Raw genomic sequence first — 15788 nt, forward strand, 5'->3', positions numbered from 1 at the left:
AAAATACACATTTTCTGTCTTGCTCATAAACACACAGGTATGCACTAAGACTTACAGTCAAAGCCACAGGCCATGTAAATGCACTGTATGGTAATTTATCTCCTTGAAACACACGCTCTTAACCTCTAACCCATTATTTGATATAATGTCCTAAATACCCGGCAAAGTGTTCCAGGTTTAAAAATAACATAATTCCCTACAACCCACCCACATACGTGACTTAAAGCTTTCTAACCAGGTTTGGTGTAACAGCCCATCACCCCAGCTTCTCCACCCCTTTAAACCCCCATCTTTTACTTCCGCTCACCCACCACAAAGCCTTGTTTGTTTGTTTTTTAACCAAATGGCACTGTTGGAAATTTCAAAGTCAGGAGCTCTGTGACTCCCCAATTGACCAACTCAGTCTTAGCCAGGTTGTTTCTGGAGATGAACAGCCTAGAGTCACAGTTAACCCCCTAACTGCAAGGACGTCGCAGATTACCACACCATCCAGATGTGATGTAGCAGTGATTGAGGGGACAGAAGGAGGAGTTATAAAAAGAAGAGAGCTGTGAAGAGTTGGATGGGTGGAGTTCGTTGCCAATTTTAGTAGAAAGAGGACCTCAGCATAGACAAGGTTTAGATGGGGCCCAGCAGCCACAGCCCATTTTGCCTTGAAGGGGATTAATAATGAATTAAGGCTCTCCCACCCCCCTTCTAAAACGATATTCATGCATGCTAATGCATCCATTATTTATTGTGTGCATGGAGGTTGGCTAGTGGTGGCCACATGCAAGTAGGAGGGATGTAAGGATGAAATGGGGAGGTGGGGGCTTATTCCACCCACATGAACCTCTGAAGATCTGGAAGCAACATCCGTCCATTGTCGCTGGGCTGGAGCTGGGTGGGGATGGCAATGGGTGCAGATATGGAGTAGTAGAAGGAGGCGGGGTATGCCAGACAGGCAGCTCGTGCATAGGAGTAGGGCCTCCGAGTGTTGTGGGGGGAGGGGTGGATTAAACAAATAAATACATGATAAGAAATAATCATGCTAGGGAGGGAGGGAGCGATGGAGACAAAGAGGCTAAGCTGGACGATGTGGGGGTGTTATTTAAGTCAGACAGGATTTACTGTCTGGACTGACCCACAGTTGACCAAAAATCCATGTGGAAGATAACTTTGTTGGATGATCTTTAGATCTGACTTAAGCGTTCGACAGCTCATACTGATTTTGGTCTCCACGAGCAAATTAAAGTCTTTTGATTTAACTTAATTTATCAGATTTAGTTCTTGAAATTACAATGCCACATCCAGCAGATATTATCAGTTCGCACTTGGTGATGATTTAATAAAGTCTTACAGAAGTTGACACAATCAAAGCAAAAGATGAAAGGTAGAAATGTGAAATAGAGGTAAAGTGTGAAGTTGAGAGACGGAGGAAGAGTAAGTGGAGGCTGCGCTTCTTTAAAGTGCGCAGCATGCCAGGTATGCGTTGATAGGAGCAGGGCAAGTAGAGTGATAAGATAAAGCAAAAAAAAACACAAGCCAAATGAGTTTTCTATCCTACTTATCCCTATATTAGCATAGATACAGAGTCATAAGCATCTCAGGGAACTGGTGTTGTGAAGGTGACAGCAGGACCATGACACCTCAGCTCATCTACATAGATATCACCGGGGCCATGCAAGTAAATCATACATCAGGCTTATCTAAGCTATGTCTGTAGTGCATGACACTCTGCCAACAAGCTGCCACCTAAAACTTCCTTGTAATCCTTGTAAGTGATTAATTCTTAATACCGTTTCAGTTGTCCCCAAAATGAAGAAATGAAGCTGCTTAGTTCTATTTTCTGTCACTGTGATTGCTGTGAGTCGATTGCACAGTCTGCACGAATGTTTCATCCACCAACTGCATGACTTACAAAATTCTGGAGATGATGCTTAGAGATCAGTGTTTATGTCCTTGCTTCTTGCATTGGTATTTGATGGTTTGATATCTCGGGTAAGGTTATCAGCTTGGATTTGCCATTTCGCTTTCAAAATGCTGCCTAATATAACACTGATGGCTTGTAAGGGGCACAAATCCCCTACAGTGTAGGGCATTTATGAACAGCTGTGCCATAAATGGATAAAATATGAACAGTGTGCTCCAGGAACAATGCAGGTAAAGGCCAGACATCCATTAATGGCAGACATGCAACATGTTTATGAACAAGTAGCACCGGAGGCAAGACCTCCCAGAAGGGACAATCTGCATTGTGCAAACATTACAACCTTTGTTCCCCCAACAAACGCAAGGTAAGGCACTTACTCCAAAAACCTCAACCACACACAGGAAAATCCATAAACACTGGAATGATGTCAAAACAACAGTGTGAGGTTTGACGATTTTAATTTTCCACTGCTCAAAGTAAAAATGGTTCCTGCAAGATTTCCTGCACCCCTGGGGATTTTTATGACAAATACAACAGCAGCTTAATTATACATGCGGCCACCACCATAAAAGCAGAACCATTAACTAGCATCTTGTTAACACAGAGGACTGCCTTGAAAGTGCAAGAGTCGCATTTTAAAATCTTTATACTCAGTGCCTGTCTGTCGTGGCATATTGGCACCAATTAACTAAAATATGAAAATGAAAGTGGCAGTGCATACACGGCTCATGCACACACATCTGCTTTGAATAAAATGACCACAGAAGAGGACCTATTCTTCATGTAAAGGCTGAAATACTATAAAAGAGACACAAGCTACAAATTTCATCTAGGCACAGGCCTATTGGAAGAGAAAAACTGCACTACTGACACTTTAACTGACTCTTAGTTCATCTTACAGCTGCATGGATGTAAGAAGAAAACTGGCTTCCGCTGTCCAACCCAGCTCAGTGTGTCCGAAGAGAAAGCTTTGGAGTCTTCAAATAAGAGTGAACTTCCAACCTTTCAGTGAAGAGGCTTTGGTTAAATTTCAAAGGCTTCCTGGTTTTACTTTACCGGCCAAACATGTCCCAGCTGTACACAAAGTGGTCACTCTCAATGAGACCTTATGTAGGCAGAGGGAGATCAGACACCCCTTGACGTAACCAAACATCCCAGTTAAAAGCAATTTGAACAGAGAGGATGCCATTGATGTTATTGCTTGCTTAAACTGGTCAGTCTTCACTCATGGCACGTGTGATATTACAGAATGTAATCTCATACTTGTGAGCATTAGTTCAAGCCCACATACCTCCATAAGGAGAATTCATTGTTTGTCACTGTCGTGAAATAGATCAGCCATGTGAATATTTCATACTTTGTCCTTTAATCTGTCTTATCCTTACGACATCCATATGAACATCACAGAATGTGTCGATCTCCTGATTTACAGAAAGTAAAACCCATCAAATGCCTCTACAGGCAGTCCCATCAAGCAGCATTCACTCCAAGATCTATAGCCCTATGTTAAGCAAATGGGCAGAGGAATGGTGACCCACTGAATTCATTATTTCTCATTCTATATATCCATTGTTTTAAAGTCAGCCTTATGGGCCCAAAGTGCCATTAAAGACATGTTTAAGAGACAAGAGCTCTCTGCCTTGGAATGAGCTAACTTAATTATCATAGCAACTGGCAGTGCTCTTTAACATGTCAATGGTACTTGTCCTGCATGCATAATTTTGCTGTGTTATTGTGGTGGCCTCTGCGTTTCTCACTGACAAAAAAACCCAAACCACAGGCACGGGGGCCTATTGTCATGGGCGCATCCATCTGGATCGAGGCCATTAGAGGATATTTGCACTTCCTCTGTGGCTCCTGGCTCTTTTTGACATGCAACAGAAGGAGTAGGCATCACCCACCAGTGCAAGGCCAATTGAGGTGTAGATTGACCGGAGGGACAGTGAAGAAGGGCAGCCAGAGGGGCAGAACTCATGTCAGATCCAGTGATGGACACCCATATAGCAGCTGCTATTTGGCCTGCGGTTTCTGAGGTCCTATGGCAATTGATGGGACATGACGAGGCAGGCGCCCTGGTTTTAGTCTTTTGTCCCATGAGATGTTGGAGGGTGTATCAGAATGTCAGAGGCTCTTGACTACAGCACACTTCTGGTGTCAACTGCCCACAGTACACAACTGTTCCTTGCTTGTACCGACATACTTGAACAGTAAAAAAGCTATTCAGCGACCAATACCATACAAGTAATCTGGCCTCTTAGAGGGTACAAGCAGGTAATCTTTTCTTTTTTGTGCAAGCAAAACCTACCGTGTATGTGACATCCACGGCTTAAACAGAGATAACAGTGCAGGCGATCCAAACACTGATGCATGAATGATGGCCTTTGAAGAGGTGGAAACATGCTGATAATGCTCATAGATGGGTGAGATGTAAATATCCCCAAAGCTTTTCTAGGGACTTGAATGCTTTTTAGTGTGTGCATGTATGCACATGTATGTGTGTGTAGGTGTGTGTGTGCCTGTACAGATGCGAAGACAATTTATACTGAAAGATATACAGACTATACTAAAAACACAACTTTAAGGGCTTTATCAAATAGAACCAATTCAGTTCCAACACATAAACACTTTAGCTGTCAATCCACATCTCCCCACATGTAACTTATCCGCTTGTTGCTGCACACACAGCCTCCCTGAGCTGTGTTGGAATGCTGACAGCACAGAGATATGTATCTTGATTTGATTAAGAGTCAAAGTTGGGGTCTGAGCATTGGAGCCAATATCGGTTCAGGCGGGTGGGCAAGGCAACTGTTGCAAAGGAGGTGAGGTGTAGAGGAAGGGGCAAAGTGTGATGGCAAGGGGGGTTACCTGTGGCCCTGTCTCCTACTGGGAGTAATTTGGAACAGACTGCTCCCAATGTGTTCATTAGGTTATGATTGGGCTGAACGCAGGTGGGGAGGGCCTGCCCAGCCTGACGCTGAATAGTCCTGATTGTGCCCAGCATAAAACGCCATCTGTTTCGATGAGGCAATGATGGAGAGAGAGTGAAGCAGAAGGAATGAGAAGGGAGCTACCGGTGAAAAGTCATGTTTTATGATATCTGGACAATTTTGTATACTAGAAGGGTGAAATGAAGAGGAAGACAATGTAACTTATGGCAACATTGTTTTAAATTTAGAACACAGACAGTCTTTTTCTTGTGTAAAAACACATTCAAGTCCATAATATGTGAATTAATGATTATAAAAAGTGTTTGTGAGCAAACTTTAAGCAAATAAACATCTCTGCAAAATGTTGATGGAGATAAAATGGTATTATTTTCCAGACTACATGGCTGAATTTACTATAATTTGTGATTTGCAACTGTAAGCATACAACTGAAGAGACAAGGGGATTGGAGAAGGGGCAGCAGAGTTTATATATCGGCCGCCTGCTTCAAAGCTGGGATGTTTTTGGTTAATCCTCTGCTCATACTAGCAGACATACAAATGTTAATCTAGGTGTTTACACGCACATTTATGCTGTCTACTGTGCTGTAGACACAACATTGCCCAAAAATCCCATTCAAAGGTCTCCTGCGGGTAAAAGCGGAGAAGACAAAAATATCTTTTTACTCAGTCAACCTCTTTTTCAGTATCTTTTTTTTTCCTCCCACTGCAAGGCCCTGGGAAGAAAAAGAAGAGAGGAGAACAGAAGAAGGCCACTGTTCGCTGCTCGACTTTTGAAGCGTCTTTATCGGGCTTGGCAGCGTGGTCTTGCGTGTCCAAGCCTCGTCGTGCTTTTCATCCTTTGTGCTGTCCAAGGTGTGTCCAATGCACTGGGGCTTTGTGTGGTGAGGGAGACGACACATCACATTCTGTCTTCTGTCCCAAGCTGGGGGATGGGAAGACTAAAGGAAGAGTGGGGGGGGGGGGGGGGGGGGGGCTGTACAACAGAGGGTGGGGGGGGACAAAAAGCAAACTTATAGAAGGCCGCCGCTCTTCAAAGCCATGATGCACAAAGGCTTATAAAGCGTTACTTCATGCAGAGTTGTGCCAGATGTAATTGCGGGGTTCCTGGAGATAGAGAATCACGTGAAATTCTAAGCTCCGCCCGTGATACCCTCAAAAGGGCTGCGACTGCAAAGGGTTTGAGCGGAAAAGTTTGCTTCACTTTTATGCACAATAAATAGGTAAGAAACTAAGTTATCTTGAACGTTTGAGTACGAACTTACAGCCTTGAAAAAGGTAATGTTATGCGCAAAGCTTGATAGATGGAGGAGGACTGGCTGTCCCATTTATAAATCAAGAAGGGAGGAAACTGCACTGAGCGACAAGTGATTACCCTCCCCTTTCTCGCTCCGCCACTGGCTTCATGGTATAAGCTCTTTCAAGTCTGTCTTACTCCTTTCTACAAAAAAAATGATGTTGATTCATTCTTAATAAGCTCAGAGGTTGGCATAGGTAGGCTGCAGAGGTATAGGCAGGCTGTAGTTTTCCTGATCAACCTGACTAGTCCTCATCTGTTTCCTGTGGCCTCCTGCTGAGATGGGATGGGTGTCAAGTGTGCATTGTTAAATATGTTCCCGGGCAAAAATGCTGCCACTGTCAGGTATATTTGCACAGGCTGCTCCCTGTTTTGTGTGTGTGTGTGTGTTTGTAGGAGTGGGTGGGTAAATGCACGTGTGCTGATGACAGTGAACAGTGATGGTTTTGGAGGAAAGGGTGGTGCAATCACTTTAGGCCTGTCGATGGGACTCCCAGAGGAGGGACACGCCCCGGTGTTTTTCAAGACAGACGACGAAGGCAAGCACGGCAGCAGATCTGCCTTTGCATCGTAAAGGTTCAGCAGACACTTCTGTAGCCAGAGAGCGCTAACTTCTTGTTATTTCTTCATGTTTCGTGAGAAAAGGCCTCCTGCTAGGATTGTGGAAAATATGGAGTCCGTATCTGCAAGGTCAAGGCTTAGGTGTCTTGTACGAAAGATTTTGAATGTGACTGGGAAAATTAAATTGCAAAGGACTTCATCAAGGTGACATAGTGTGGCAACAATAAAAGCATGTAAATGGAATTCAGCGGCTCTCATCTTTGCTACTTAGGGACTCTTGTTTGCTCTAGCTTTGTCTCACAACTGTAGATCTAAACTTGAATTACTTTATATGTTTAGCAAAGAAAAGACTCAGTGCTGGTTCTGTTCTAGTAGAATTAAAATGCAGTGCCACTGAAGCTTCACCAAATAGCCTTTTGCATATGAATAATTTTGTGTTTACATGAAATGGTACAACTCAAAAATAGGATATGACAGCAGCAACGTATCCGGCATGTATCCCAACATATATTACTAATAATACATACCTATCAAAAAGAAAATAAATGGTGTCAGCACTTAATTTTGTATTGGTTGTCATTGATACAGATGGTGGTGAATGACAGTAATGCCTTTCTTGATGACTCAACACTGTGTCTAAATGAAACTTTTTTGGATATGCAGTGAGACTGCCTCTATAACTCCATATGCACACACCATTCTCAGGTCAAAGAACAAAGCACGAGGGTCATCGAGCAGGTGTCAGGGATCATGGTATCCCAAGGGTACCTTGAGTCTCATCCCAAAACCGCTAACATTTTTCAAAGACCTCCTGCAGCCAAGGCCCTCATCAGCACGCAACCCCAGTGGCCTCATACACATACTCCACTTACTCTCACTCCTCTCTGGTGTGAGGAGGGAACCTGCATGCATCACCTGGAGCTCTCACGACGTGCCAGATAGGTTTGGCGTGTCCAAGACCAACCTTGAAAATCAGTGGGTGGTGGGTCAGTAATGATACTGGAGGGCGCAAACATCTACAGAGGGCGCACATCTTTTTTCCATACTTCATAAAAGATTTTCACACGTTTTTTGGGGGGGACTGTACAGAGAAGATTTCACCGCACGAGAGATAATTACTCATAACCCACATGGCCCTGTGAGCTTATATACACACTTCATAAAATATTCTATCACCTCAGGTTTACTAAAGTAGAGTCTGAATTAAACATTTAAATTTTCTAGGAAGTAGAATTTTTCCCCGATTGCACCTTCTAAGCCAAACTATTACCATCACTTGCCTAGAAATCAAGAACAATGAATAATAATTGAATACTGTTTGTACGAATTCCACATGCAGTTGATATGTGAAAGCGTCCATTGGGCCTTGACAAAATGATGTAGTTAAAACCACTGATGCACCACCCCCCCCCCCCCCCCCCTCAATCTCCTTGTCAGTTCAATCAGCCATCAATAAAATCAATCGTCTTCACTAGTGCTGGCAATCACAACACAGGCCTACCTCAGCCTACCTCACAAAGGAATGCCAAGGCCCGATGTTGCAAGCAAGAGGCTGAAAAACATTAAGGTGATATCTCTGCTGATGATTCTTTATCCAAGATGAAGGGCTGTAAAAGAACGAGTGTAGTGCACTGAAACTGGCTAAACGGGTGAGAATTAAGATGTTGCTGCGTGGGATGAGGCAGTTATGCATACATAACATGTAGAGGCTGGGACCCCCTACTGGGGAGAGGCACGACAAAGCCTCTCTAACAGCAATACCTCTGGGACAGCTAATGATTAATTAGCCTGTGTCATTAAGTGAGGCAAATGTCACTAGAGCTTCCTGGGGAAGCTGTCACACCATGTGTAGGCCACTCACAAGTTTCCCCCTCAGGTGCCAGTAAAGGGGAGGTGGGCAGACAGGCATCATTACTAGTCAAATCCTGACATCTACTGGTCGTATTTAAAACCACATCAGTCTCTTGCAGGACCACTGAAAGGTTTGTTTAGCCAGAAACAATATGTATATAGGTATATATACATATACACACAAAAGTTACTCATCTCACTGACCGCTTTGACATAAAAATCAAAGGGCTCATGCTTTTGCATGGCCAAGTTTCTAAGTAGGCAGGAGCTGGTATATGGACGTCAAAAGCAAGATAGGCTTTCTTTTAATTGCGAACATTTTAAATATAGCCAGCCTAATATTCCATTAGAGTTTGTACAGTTGAAAAATATGAATGGAATGATAACAGACAGTAGAGAAATGAAATGTTCTTACCAGATAGCTGAGGTGTAAGCTGGTTTTGATGACTTTCTTGCACAGTTTGAAACTAATCCAGCCCGAGAGAGCACCAAAATGGTAGTTAGAATAATATTTTTTTCCTTTACTTTGGCTCTTTTCTCCATGAGCAACCAGTAACGTATCCCTACACACATACTCACACTCACTTCCCCCCTCTTTCCCCACCCAAATATCATTTAGTCTGAGCCTTGAGAAGGTCAGCACTGAATTCTGGCCTGCTATACGATCAGACCAAGAAGAAGTGAGAAGGCCCCTTTCCTCACCAAGCAGTGGCGGCACAACGTGGAAAAGCTTAACACACCCACAAACCCACACACCTACACACCTCGTGTCTGTGTTTATTCCCGTCCGCAAACACACGTGCAAACACACAAACACACACACATATACACACACAATCTGCCTCACCCTTACATAGACATACGCGTACAAAAGCACACCTGTCAGGGCCTTTCCACTGTGTGAGCAAAAGCAAAGAAGTCTGGCCCACCCTCTGTTTCTCTGTATGTGGTATCCCATGTCTGTTATATTAAGGCAAATCCATTCAGTTCCCACTTTCTCATCTGAAATAATGGCATGAGCAATTTTCACATTTAGCCAAGCAAGGACACATGCAGTCTCTTCCTCTCTCTCTGCTTAATGAATGGAATCAGGGCTGGGCCCCCGTGGCTGTGGTCTAATCTGCCTTTGAAGATTTCCACAACTTACAGAACAAAAAATAAACCGAGCCTCTCTTACACAGTTTTATCCTTCTGCAAAATGCACAATTGAATAAGAAATTTGCTTATGTCTATTCTAATTTTACTTATATTGTCAGTTCCTGTATTGCTGACCAGCCAGGGCCTTGCCGGGAGCCTCGTGATTGTGCCAGTCAACTGGTGTGTGACATCCATTTGAAGGGGAATCTGTCAAATAGAGAGATTGAATTAAAGCGCACTTTGGTCCAGAGTGCTCTCTCTTTGCCACTTTGCACCATAACATGTCTTGTCCTAAAATAATTAGACTGAGGCCTTGGGTGGTGGAGTGGCCGGATCCTCAATGGTCAAAAGAAGGAATGGTCTAGCACTGAATGGAAGCCTCCAATCTTAAAAAACACTTTATTTCTTTACACTTGAGGTTTGTTGTCTTTTGTGACTATTATCCCCATTCACCAATTGCTTTCATGCAGCTGTGCCCCTCTTAAAAAGTCTTTGTGCCAGCACCATGAATACAGGGAATGTGTCCATGGCAGGTAGCCCTTATTGCAAGTTAATCTCCTGAAAGAGCCTCATACAAGTACTTTTAAATTCTGCCCAAGCCACAGAAGGCTCATCATCAGTCGAGCACTTCTCCCCTTTGTAGGACTGATGAGTGTGGTGCATGGCCGGTGACAATGGCTGCAAAGTGTGGCAAAGTAATCACCTTCTGGGGAAAACACTAGTAATTACTTCTAAACTGTTTGGGCTTCGGAGACAACTACTATTGTGCAATAAAATGAAAGGCTCCCTTCAGAGAGCAGTGCTGTGATGGTTGCTCTCAATCTGTTTGTCATCTGTTTGTTTACAGAGATTTTTCTTTTCACAGTTGCCCACTACAACAATGCCTTTCATATTCATGCGTGTGCATAGGTTTCAGTTGGAGGGTTTCTCCTCGGCATAGGAACTCGCCCAATTCCTTACATGAGAAAGGTCATCGTTAGACCCAAAAAGATTCGCTTTACATGTGATTTAATGCCAACTAGCCTCTCAGTTTCAGAAGATTGAAAAAGCCTGATGGAGCCTCTCTTCCTCCTTGCAGTCAAACCTGTATTCATTATCTATCAGGAGTCTTTCCTGCGCTGCAGTAATGAGATAACATTGTTTTTGCTGATCTTCATGTTTTGCAGTCAGTTCAAATTATTTAAAATACAGGGCCAGACAGCTCAACTGGTTGGATGAGCACCCCGTATACAGAGGCTGAAGCTCCTTGACGCAGCCGGACAAGGTTTGAGTCCAGTCCCTTTACTGCATGTCGGTCACCTCTATTTCTGACCCCTTTCCCGTCTATGTACTTTCAAATAAAGGCTACGAGAGCCCCCAAAAAGTCCTGAACAAATAATATCAATAAATCCACAAATATGTGGAGTGATGTTAAGTTTTTGCTGCCATGCTATCATATTATTTTAAGCTGAACGAGGCAGGAACTGATCTATTGTGACATCTAAAGATCAAATATTGTTGATTATTACAAAATATGATTGTAGAGTATATGTAGAGTCATCTACTGACAAAAATGATTTGATTTCCTTCAACATCTGGTTATGGCAGTGAGAAAATCTTTTTGAGTTATTGAGAGATGTTATCTTTTAATCTCTAAAACTATTCCTATGAAAAAAAAATTATTGACTCTGTCAACATTCCTTGAGACTTTTACATTCCTTGTAATATCTTTGATATCAAACATGAAATGCTAATTCCCCTTAACAACTGCGTCATATTCACCTTTTTATGGGAGTGAGACTTTCTCACTTAATACATGTGGTAATAATGCAATACTATGACAAGAAATGGCATGCCTAAGAAAAATGCCAGTGTAAGGAAAGCACCTTTCAATTTCCCTGTTGAAGGAAGATTAACCCAACACCACCTGCACTTTCCCTAAACCTCAGCATAAGCTCATCAAGTAAACTTGATATATTGCCATTTGAAGCCCAACTGAGAAACTAAATTAGGTTTTCCATGCCATGAGAAAAATAGACAAATTAAACCAACCAAAAAGGAATTACTTATTTTGTCCTTACATAATTCAATCTGGAATCTGGTGGAATCTGGGCAATTGGAAACAATGCTTGAGAAGAGTCACTGATAGCTGTGGGAATTATATAGACAGTACATAGTGCTTTACAAACCACTGTCGTGCTCACTGAGGTGGAGTGAACTATTTAAGGACTGTATTAATATTTCTAGGCACTTTATGCCACTATACACTTCACCTTTTTTTAAAAAAACTTTAGTTTTCCTTTATATTTTTTCTCTCTTTTTTTGGTTTTGATAAAATATGGTGTGACTGTCAAACAGGAAATTGTATATTAAATTAAACCACAACAAGAGAAATTACACTGGCTCTGAAAAAGTGCCCTGAAAATATAACAATACAAACAATGATTTAGACTGAGAGGCTTGTCTGCATCCTGCTAGGTTTAAACACTGGAACCACAGAAAAATGTTCACTACATCCTTCCCTGGAATACAGAGCCTGCGGTGAAAAGAACAGTCTAATGATTACACAGTAAATTCATTACACAGAATGTATATGTGTGCGTATGTGAACTATGCCAATGCTGTGCAGTTTGGCTTGAATGAAAAAGACAAATGAAATAATTTCAAATGTTTAAACCTTGTAACTGATTAGAAATATAAAGACGACATGTCAAATGTTGAACTGCGAAATATAATTGTTTGTAGAAAAACATTTGCTCATTTTGATTTTAATGCCAGAAACGTGTCTCGAAAAGTTGGGACAGGGGTATGTTTACCCTGTGTTGCATCACCTCTGCACACTCTGTAAGGATTTGGCATTTGAGAACAGCCTCCACTGTGCCTCAGCCCATCTCAAATGAGCTGAAGCCCAGAGAAGGAGGCAGCATTTCTGGATCTTGTTTAAATGTGGCTTTTCTTTGCACGACAGAGTATAAACTTGCATCAAGATGCTGCGATGTGCTGGCTGCGGTTTTCCAGACGATTCTTGAGCCCATTAAGTGAATTCCACGACACAAGTGTTTGCTTTTAACGCAGTGCCATCAGTATTAGTTGCCGTTCTGGATAGAAAAACATTCTTACACTGTTGACCTAAATGCCTCTACAGTCTTTCGCAGAGGGTTGAATCTCTTTACATCTTTACTTCTGAAAGACGGAGTCTGTTGCCAATTAACCGATTAGGTTGTGAAACTCTCAGGTGTTTTTTTGTTCTCTATTAAAGCATTGCAGTTTTTCTGTTGCAGGCATTAGATTATTAAAGGAGAATGATTTTTTTCTTTTATAAGACAATAAAATTCCTCACTTTCAGTGTTAGATATGTAATATCTATACTATTTACAAAGAAATTTAGGGTTTATATGGACCGAGAGTCATTGCATTCTGTTCTTGATAACATTAGTATCCCCATTATTATCATATACACAACCTAAATTCGAAACAGATTCAAGACTTGCTGTAAAATGAGCGAAGTGATTTGAAAACCTCCCTTTTACTCACAATAGAACAGAGGTGTCAAGTAACAAAGTATTTGTACTTTGTTACTGTACTTAAGTACACTTTTTAGGTATCTGTACTTTACTCCATTACTTATTTTTCTGCCTACTTCTGACTTCTACTCATTACATTTTCACACAAGTATCTGTACTTTCTATTCTTTACATTTTTTTTTTGATGGGACGAACTTGAATACCTCACGACCTACCTCTTGAATACTACCTCACGTGTAATTGAATTCCATTAAAATTTGAGAGAACATGCTCCTTGAGTGACTGTCTTTGACAGTAATGGTTTTATGATTGTTGTCTTGGGCCACATGTAGAACTAATTAGTTTTCAAATTAAGCTTGCAATTCATATAGTGGCATCTACCTTTTTGTGTTTTTTTTTTTTTTTTATAAACATTTTTATTTAAAGGTTACTTTATACTTTAAGTAGGTTTTGGAGAACATACTTTTTCACTTTTACTTGAGTAAAGAGGTCAAGTTGATACTTCAACTTTTACCAGAGTGTTTTTAAACTGCAGTATCTATACTTCTACTTAAGTAACAAATGTGTGTACTTTTGACACCACTGCAATAGAACCCAGAAAACATGTTCACCACTGTGTAGCATCCCCTCTTCTTTTAACAAAAGCTTGCAAACAACAAGGAAATGAGCAGCAAATGTTGCCTCAGTCTTGTGTGACATAGGACTCTGGTTCTCCAGCAATTCTTGTTGAACCAAATATTTTCAGTTAGGGAAAGATTTGGACTACAGGCAGGTCCGTCCAGCACCCAGAGTGTCAGGGTGGTGTGAAGGGAAGGACACGGATGCGGACTCCAAAACAGAAAACGAGGTTTATTCACAAAAACAAAGTACAAACAAAAGGTGCGGCAGAGGCTCTGCCGCAGAGCCGGATTCAAAAACTTGACTGTGGAAAAAGCAAACAAAAACTCTTGGCATAGCAATAAATACTTATCTTGGAAAGGGCCGAGGAACATGGAACAAACAAGGTTTCTTGGCATGGAGAGCAAATAAAGATCCGGCAAACAAAGAGGGGAGACTGGAGACTAAATAGGGAGTGAGAGTGATTGGGGAGTGAGTGCAGCTGAGGGAAAAAACACAGGTGAAGTGAGTGAACTAATAAACAGAGTGCAGGGAAACTGAGGCATGGCTAAAGAAAAACTAAACATGGACTGAAAATCAAAACCTGGACCTAAACTGAATACAAAAACGCAACTAAAACATGAAACTAAAAACGTGAGTCCCATGGCGTGACACAGAGTCTTTCGACAATTCAATTCAATTCAATTCAATTCAAAATACTTTATTTATCCCAGAGGGAAATTAAATGTTGATGTAGCTCAATTAAATCAAAGAGTTATTATAGATGCTGATGGCTGTGGGCAGGAAAGATTTCCTGTAGCGGTCCGTTTTGCATCCAAACTGAAGAAGCCTTTGACTGAAGAGACTCTGTTTTCTGATAACAGTCTCATGGAGAGGATGTTCAGGGTTGTCCATAATTCTCTTGATTTTATGCAAAATCCTTCTTTGCATTATTGTCTCCAGAGGTTCCACAGTCGTCCCCAGAACAGAACCAGCCTTCTTTATCAGGTTGTTGAGTCTTTTTAGGTCCCTGGTTCTGATGCTGCTGCCCCAACAGATGACGCAAGAGGAAATGACGCTCTCAACAACAGACTTGTAGAAGACAATGAAGATATGCTGTAGTAATAGAGGCAGTATCTGGTTTAGCATTGTCTTGCTTAAATAGGCAAGGCCATCCCAGAAAAGGGCATCATCTGGATAGAACATGTTGCTCTAATACCTTTATATACCTTTCAGCTTTGATTATTCCTTTCCAGATATGCAAACTGGCAGTTCCATAGGCACTAACACACCCCCATACCATCAGAGATGCAGGCTTTTGAAGTGAAAGCTCATGATAAGCTGGATGGTCCCGCTCCTCTTTACTTCAGGGGACACGCCGTCAGTGTCCAATGAGAGTTTCAAATCAGAACACTTTGAAGAGCACTTTGCTGAAGTTAATTTCAAATGAGCTTTGGTTAAGAGAAGATGGTGGTGTTTCTGGACCATGTTCACATATGCTTCTTCTTGGCACGATAGAGCTCTAACCTGCATTTGTGGATGGCACATTGAACTGTCTATACAGACAATGATTTCCGTCCATGCAGGGATTTCCATGACAGAACCATGTCTATCTTTAACGTAGTGCTGCCTGAGGGTACGAAGATTACAACACGCAGCACTGATTTTTGTCCCTTTCCCTTGTACACAGCAATGTCTCCAGATTCTTGGAAACTTTTGATGATATTATGCACTGTAGATGAAGAAAAATTCAATTTTCAATTTTTTAGATGAGGAACATTATTCTGAACCTTTACCCATCTTTACTTCTCAGAGACTCTGCCTCTTTAAGGTGCTCTTTTTATACCCAGTCAAGTTCCGCCAGCTGTTTCTTTTTAGAACCACTTACTTTTCCTACCTTTTGTTTCCCCTGTGCCAACTGCCATCAAATCCAAGATGATCTAATAGGCTTCTTAATCGTGAAATGTCTTACTTTAATTATTTGA

The sequence above is a fragment of the Odontesthes bonariensis genome, chromosome 13 (assembly GCF_027942865.1).
Source record: "Odontesthes bonariensis isolate fOdoBon6 chromosome 13, fOdoBon6.hap1, whole genome shotgun sequence".
Taxonomy (NCBI): Eukaryota; Metazoa; Chordata; class Actinopteri; order Atheriniformes; family Atherinopsidae; genus Odontesthes; species Odontesthes bonariensis.